Below are 8,406 nucleotides of genomic sequence, written 5' to 3'. Positions count from 1 at the left end.
TTTAATCCTTTAAATATGGAGACTATGGTGGCTGATAATGGGACTAAGAGGAGAGCAAATGGGAAGAGAGTTGAAGTAGTTCCGGTGGTTACTTCTTTGATGCCACAGCATCATTCAGCTATGAGAATTGTGGATTCTCAGGAGCCTATGAGAGAGAGAAGAAAAGAAGGGTCCTCTTTGACAAGTGTTATGGAGAAAGGGAGTTATGATAGGCGTCCTCCGGATTTCAATTATGTTTTAGAGATAGAGGCAAAGTTTTCTTCTGAAGGAGATGTCGATTTAGATCAACAAATGGTTGGTGCTAACAAGGATGACAATATGAATGTTAGTGATGAAGGGGAAGATTTTGATAAGGAGTATAAATCGAAGGAGAAAGGTCCTTTTGATCCCTATATGAGGGACTAATGGTTGGTGGTTTTCCTTTTATTTTTCTTTTGAATGTCTACAATGTGTTGGAATTGTCACAGAGCTGCAAGTAAGAGTTTTAAGAGAGTTTTGAAGTTGCTGATTCATTTGAATAAGCCTAATATGGTGGTTTTGCTAGAGCCTCGTATTAGTGGCATTCAAGCCGATATAGCTATTACTAGTTTTGGGCTTCCTTTTTCACATAGAGTGGAGGCTCAAGGGCTCTCTGGAGGAATATGGGTTTTATGGAATGAGGAGTGGAAGGTTGAGGTGGTGAGAAATCATCGACAATTTATTCATTTGCATATTTTCGATTCTAAGATGCTTTTAATAGAATTTATTGCCATTTATGGTCATCCAGTGGCTAGTCAAAGGGCTTTTTTGTGGCCAGAGTTGAATAGTTTAGTCTCTTCAAACTCAATTTCATGGTTATTAGGAGGTGATTTTAATGCTCTCTTGCATCCTTCAGATAGGAAAGGAGGTTCTCTTAATAAATTGGGGGTGTGTAAGTTATTTTCTAATTGGTTTAAGGCAAATGATATGCATGATTTAGGTTTTAAAGGGCCTACTTTTACATGGAGTAGGGGAAGTTTGTGGGAAAGATTAGATAGGGCAATTTGTAATACTACTTGGAGATTGAATTTTCCAGAGGCTTCAATTTTTTATTTGGCTAAAATCAAATATGATCTCAGGCCTATTTTGATCAGAATTGCTTGATCGCCTATTCCATCTAAAAGAGACAAACCCTTTAGGTTCTTGGCAGCTTGGATGTCTCATCCCCAATTTGATAGTGTAGTGGCAAAGAAGTGGAATTCCGGGGATTCTATCATGCAGTCTGTGGGTAATTTGGTTACTTCTTTACAAGATTGGAATAAAAAGGTTTTTGGTAATATTATAGCTCGAAATAAGCAGATTTTAGCAAGATTAAATGATATTAAAAGAATTGAAGAAAATAGAATGACGAATAATTTAAAATGTATGGAGATGGAATTGAAGAGGGAGTTGGAGATAACTTTGTATCAAGAAGAATTGTTATGGTATCAAAAGAGCAGGTCGGAGTGGATTAAATGGGGGGATAAAAACACAACTTATTTTCACTTGAAAGCTATTAGGAGAAGGAAGAGAAATAAAGTGGAGATGTTAAAAGATGAGAATGGTGATTGGATGATGACCCTGGAGAGTTGAAATGAATGGCTGTTGAGTTCTATTTCTTGTCCTTGGAAAGGTGGATTCCCTCCTTTTTGCTCCTGAAGATAATGGTAGATTTGGTTAATCTGGTAAGTGATAAGGAGGTTAAGGAGGCTTTATATGGGATAAAGCCGTGGAAGGCTCCTGGGGCAAATGGGCTTCGTGTGGGTTTCTTCCAAAAGAAGTGTTCTATTGTTGGGGGAGATATTTGTAGGGAGGTGAGGAGAGTTTTTATGGGGGGACCTATTGATGTTGCTATGAATAGGACTTTTCTGACTTAAATGCCTAAAGTTGCGAGTATAGAGTCATTTTTGCAATTTAGACCTATTAGTCTTTGTTCAGTGTTATATAAGGTGATTATAAAGGTGGTGATTAATAGATTGAAGAAGTTGTTGCCTAGAATTGTTAGTCCTACACAAGTTAGTTTTGTTCCAGGAAGGCAGATCATGGATAATATTGTGATTGCTCAGGAAGTGATCCATTCTATAAGAACTAAGCTGGGTAAGAAGAGTTTTATGGTGATTAAAATGGATCTTGGAAAAACTTATGATAGAGTGAGATGGAGTTTTCTACAAGAGACACTTGTAGATGTGGGTATTCCAAATGGGCTTGTAAGGATTATTATGGAATATGTGTCAAGTACTTCAATGCAAGTGGTTTGGAATGGAGGATTGTCAGATGTTTTTTATCCAACTAGGGACATTAGACAAGGGGATTCATTATCCCCATATCTTTTTATGTTGTGCATGGAGCGCTTGGCGCATGGGATTTTTGATGCAGTTAGTAGAGGTAAATGGAGACCTATTCATTTGAGTAAGGGTGGGCCATCGTTATCACATTTATTTTTTTCTGATGATTTAGTTCTTCTTGCTGAGGCTTCTATTGATCAAGTTGATGTTGTTAAAGAAGTTTTGGATATGTTTTGTGAACGCTCAAGTCAGAAGGTTAGTCAAGCTAAGACTAGAGTGTATTTCTCTAAAAATTTTAATGCTTAGCAAAAGAAGTTATTGAGTGAGCATCTGGGATTCAAGGATTGTGATGATTTGGGGAAATATTTAGGGGTGCCTTTGTTACACTCAAGGGTTCGACGAAGTACTTATGCTTATATATTGGAGAGAGGTCAACAAAACTTAACATGCTGGTCTACAGAAAAATTATCTCTAGCGAGAAGAATCACTCTTGTTAAATCAGTTCTGTCTACTATTCCTATGTATGCTATGTAATCTGTGTCATTGCCTGTTACAGCGTGTGATTCTATTGAAAAGACGTGCAGAAGTTTTATTTGGGGAAGTTCTCAGGAAGATAGGAAAATTTCCTTATTGCCTTGGTAAAAAAATGTTCAGGATAAGGTGTGTGGGGGTTTGGGAATTCGGTGTATGCGTGAGATGAATGATGCTTTTGGGTTAAAGTTGTGTTAGGGTATGGTGCGAAAAATGGATGCTCTCTGCGTTTAAGTAATTTGCAATAAATATAAAGTGAGATGGAAGGTGGTTCCTACAGAATTAAGGAAAGAGAGATGTTTGACGTTATGGAGATGTTTGTGTAACATTTGGGATTCTTTTCGAGATGGATTGATTTGGTCCATAGGGAATGGATGTACTATAAGATTTTGGAAGGATGTGTGGTTACTAGGTTATGGAGCTTTAATTAACTATGTTAGGATGCCAGTAGGAAGGCAGATAGCTGATGATTGTATGGCTTACTATGTGGCGTTTGATGGAGGGTGGGAATTAAATAAATTGAGGAATTTCTTATTGCAGAAAATTATTGATTTGCTTTCGAAATTGCTTATTCCTTCCATGTTTCAAGAGAAAGATGATTTTTTTTTATGGATCTTCTTCTGGAAATTTTACTGTAAAGAGTGCCTATTCTTTTTTGTAAAAAGATAAGGAGATTCCAAGATTCAAAATTGTGGTCAATGTTATGGAAATGGCTAGGTATACAAAGAGCTAAATCTTTCTTGCGGCTTGTTGCGAATAATGGTTTACTTACTAATGCTAATAACGTAAGACGTCATATTAGTAGTGATTCTTTGTGTCATTTATGTGGTGAAAACAAGGAATCCATTTTTCACTCCCTTAGGGATTGTTTTTAGGTGAGGCAGGTGTGGAATTGTTTGTTTAATATCTCGGGCAGAAGGTGCTTTGAGTAGAATGCTCAAACAGTACAAGATTGGTTGATTTATAATTTGAAGGTTACTGGAGATAATGATCATGTTCCTTGGACTGCAGTGTTTGGGATGGCTAGCTAGTTTTTGTGGAAGAATAGAAATGATGTCATTTCAAATAATAAGATGTTATCTATTCCTGAAATTGTTGAAGAGATTTTGCGAAGAGCTAAGGAAGGCTGGAAAATCTATGCTTGTGATCCTGCTGCGATTGGATCAGAAATTAAGCCTGCAGTTATGAAAGTCTATTGGAATATGCTACAAGAGGGCTGGCATAAGTTAAATGTGAATGGGGTTGTGAAGGGTGTTAATAGATGGGTGTTAGGTGGAGGTTTGATTAGGGATAGCAGAGGTAATTGGTGTTCGGGTTTTGCTTTAAGGCAGGGGTGTGGTTCTATTTCAAAAGCCAAAGCTTTAGCATTGGTTGTGGGTTTATCTCTTGCATGGAATGAAGGGCATTGTAGAATTTTAGTTGAGAGTGATAGCATGGAGTTGGTTAAGATGGTAAATGATAATTCTCTTGATACTTATGTCCCTCTGAATGTTAAGTATGTTTTGAAGGAAATAAGGGAGCTTTTGAGTTGTAGTTGGGAGATTATTCTAATTCATATGCTACGTGAGGTGAATAAGTACACTGATTGGTTAAGTTCTTTTGCTGCTAATGTGTCGTAGGGTGCGATATTCATGAAGAATCCTCCTGATGGTTTGAGGTGTTGGCTGGAGCATGATGCAAAGAGCTTGTCTTTGTTTCGCTTTTCTTAGGCTTTTTTGTTAGTCTCTTTATTTTACCAAAAAAAAAAACTATATGAATTTAAATTATAATTAATTAAAATGTATATAACAAGTATATAAATATAAATATTTAATAATTATTCTACTTATATTTTTATATAAAATTAAATTTGATAGCATATGCACAATAAAAAATAGAGATTCATTTAACTGTTCCTTATAGATATAAAATTAATTATTGAGAATCTTTTTTATAAAAATTAAAATTATGTTGTTGATTTGCGCGTCTTGCTTGAATTTGATTAGTTTTTTTATCTTTTGCTTTGATGTAAAAATTAGTTAAATTGCCTTAATTTATACTTAAATTTTTAAATATTTATTTCTAACACTTGGAAATTATATATATATATATATATATATAAAAAGTTAAAAAAAAAATTATAGATCGGCTATGATTCAGTTTATAATAATTGCATGCTTCATTTATTTGGCTGTCACTAAAATAAAAAATTTAACTCCTCGTAATTCTAAAAATAATTTTAATTAATTAGCACATGCTAATTGTGATTTGACCTTTTTAGCTACAAAGCTTCCACCGTGGACTATCAAATTGCTTAAACATGTCAACATCATTGATAATTGCAAATATCATTCTTGTAATTTATTGAGTTTTTTCTATAATGATTACGAAAAAATTGCTCTAGTTTTGGATTTTCTCTCTGTTTTATCTTTTTTGTTGGGAGCTAGTCTCAGTTTCTGTCGGTTCAGCAGCTGTCCTCTAACCCTCCGAGCAGGGGACGGCCTCCCCTTCCTTCTCCTGGGCGTGGGTTTGTCCATTCCCATCCGTGGGTGGGGCATATATAATTTTTTTATTGTATTTTGTGATTTTGTTGCAGGTTGGACTAAATGGTGAGGGCTTTTTCTTACTATTATCTTGTGTGCGTAACGGTTAAACAAGGGGTGGGAAGGATCATTACATTTACTTGCTAGCTAGAGTAAGGGTATGGCGCGAGTGGGTCACAAACGATCAGAGTCATCGTCGCCCATTTCTCTCTGTCGGTGTGATTCTTTTACTTTCTTGCCTTGGTGGCTTTTGGTTCTCCCTTGGGTTCAAGGATCTTAGGTCTGCTCTTATAAGTGCCCCTAACTTCTACAGCTTTTGGTGGTTGCGTCACGTGCTTCTGATTTTTTGACTGGAAATGAACTAGTCTTCGTCAATGCAAGCCATCAAAAGCAGGAATCCAACTGTGTGGCGATGTTGGTTCGGCAATTGATGATTTGCTGAAGTTGGTGCGACGTTGATAGTTTGCCATGCTGGATATTCATTCGGGTTGGAAAACCAATCTCTTAGTCTAGGGCTATGTTTGGTTGAGACCTTTTGGTCTATTGTGCGCTAAGTGATTTGGGTAATATTAGGGCCTTTTTAGTATTAGACCAATAGCCTTGTATGACTATGCTTTCTTTCAAGATTTGTAATCAGGCTTTAGCTCTATGTTTTAATGAAATCTATTATCTTCTGATAAAAAAAAAAATCTATTGAATTTTTAATTTAAAGGTGCCCAATTAATTTCCAAGGATGTGAAGCTAATTAAAGTTAAAAGAATTTTGAAAAATAAATTATTATGTAATTATTAAAATTTGTCAATATTTTTTTCAATAGAAATTACTTGGTATCCAAAGTCATTGGTCCGATTAATTCGGATTTTCATTGGACAGACCTACAAAAGGAGGCCAAAGCGCTTCCTCTCAAGTTTTAAAGGTGTTCTATATTCAAGGCTTAAATTCGAGACCACTTATTAAAGGAGAAAAGACCTCTATCATCCCATCTCACTCTTTAGAAGTTAAAATTTGTCAATATTAATGAGTTAGTGATTACATTTTATTAATTTATTTAAAAAAATTATTGATATATTTAATATATATTTGATATTATAGAAAAATAAGTATAATAATTATTAAATTAAATATTTATATTAATATTTATATAAAATTAATTAAAATATAAATAATAAATATATAAATTTAAATATAAAAACTTAATTTAATAATTATTAAATTCATTTTCATGGTACTTGAATTTTTCATAGCTGTACTAAAAATCACTCTTTATATATTTATATTAAAGGAAGAATATTTAAGCAAGTTTTTTTTTAGAAGAAATTTAGTATTTCATTTATTAGAATAATAAAATTAGTACAACATAATATTTTTATAAGAGAAAAAATATAAATAATTAAAATATTATATTAAAAAATAATTTAAATAAAATAAAATAACTTTCAAAATAATAATAGCACTTTTTTATTTTATATGATTAATAAAATTCTTATTTTATCATATTTTCAAAAATTTATTATATTTTTAACTCACAAAAAATATTAAATTAATAAATAGTAATGAAAAAAATAAATCGCACCAGCAGATTTGATTGATAAAATGTTTAAGCAAGTCAGGGTGCGCGCGAATGTCTTGTCAAGGTGCATGAGAGCTACAAGAAGCCATTTCCAACACGCGCTCGGGAAGATGGAAGACGACAAGTAATCAAAGGTGGCTTGATTGAAGGGTCCAAACCAAGTCTCCCAACACCTCGACCGTTACCCTTTCGAAAAAATTTTATCGTCAGTTAAAGCTCTTTCTCAATAATTTTTTTTTTTTTTAGTCCTTCTCGGTAATTTATATTACAATCACATTAATAATTTTACAATGATATTAATATTTTTATGATAAATTTAAATAATAATTAAATTAATTAATTTTTATTTTAATATGATAGAAACAAAAGTAAAAAAATAATTTAATTACAAATTAAAAAAAATTTATAGAATAAAATTAAAATTTAAAAAATTTTTAATAATAAATTGAGGTCCAACCTCTCCTGAGGGCTCTTCCAATACTCAAGTTGCATGGTAACTCAAGACCAATCACAAACTCAAGAAATCTCTCAACAAAAGACTTACAACATGTATTAACTACTCTTTCTAGGCATAGGTTTGAGAACGGCAAGTGGAGAAGCCAATGTGTGCTGGGCGTCAGACGTAAGCATTATTTAATTTAAATTAAATAAATTAAATTAAATCACTTTAATTTAATAATTTAGTTCAATTTTTAAGATAATTCGATTCGATTTAATTTTATATTATAAAATATTTATTATTTTAGTTCAGTTCAATTTTAAAAAGAAAAAATCAATTAAACCGAACTGAATTGATTAGTTTTATTAATTTTTAAATTGATTTATTTTTATGAGAAATTTATGAGTTGTATGTAATTATATATATATATATTGTTTAATTTCATTGATTAATGGTTATTAGGTTTAAACTAAAGTCAAAATCATATCAAATAACTTCAAAATTAAGTCTAAATTAAAAAATTAATAAAAAATTAAAATCAACCTGTTTGAACCAAACCGAACAGAAATAGAGCTGTTCGATTCGATTCAGTTTTTCATTCATTTCAATTCAATTTGATTTCTAAAATATGTAATTCAGTTTTCATAATTTAATTCAATTTGATTCGATTTGAACCGAACACTCAACCCTACTAAGCATGGCCTGCTATTATAATTGGGGTTGAAATAGATTTGACGATTCAAGGAAATCTTGCCACAGCCAAAAATTTCCAATATTTACTTGTAGAACCAAAGAAACAATGACGTTATTAAAATTATCATAATTTTAATAAAACGTTCATTCTCATTATTGAACCGTGTGTGTATGTGCATTTACTGGCAAAAAAAAAAACTTGTAAAATCAAAAAAGAATCCTGAGGGTCACAAATGGAGTGACAAAAGAATTTATCCTCCATGGTATCTTAGGACTTATTTGGCATTGTTGTTAGAATTGCTACCGAGAAAAACACTTTTTTAGATATAGTAGTTATAAAGTATTAAAAAATAATTTAAAATTAAATTT

The sequence above is a fragment of the Hevea brasiliensis genome, chromosome 4 (genome assembly GCF_030052815.1).
Source record: "Hevea brasiliensis isolate MT/VB/25A 57/8 chromosome 4, ASM3005281v1, whole genome shotgun sequence".
Classification (NCBI taxonomy): domain Eukaryota; kingdom Viridiplantae; phylum Streptophyta; class Magnoliopsida; order Malpighiales; family Euphorbiaceae; genus Hevea; species Hevea brasiliensis.
Note: the sequence above shows the minus strand (reverse complement) of the source record.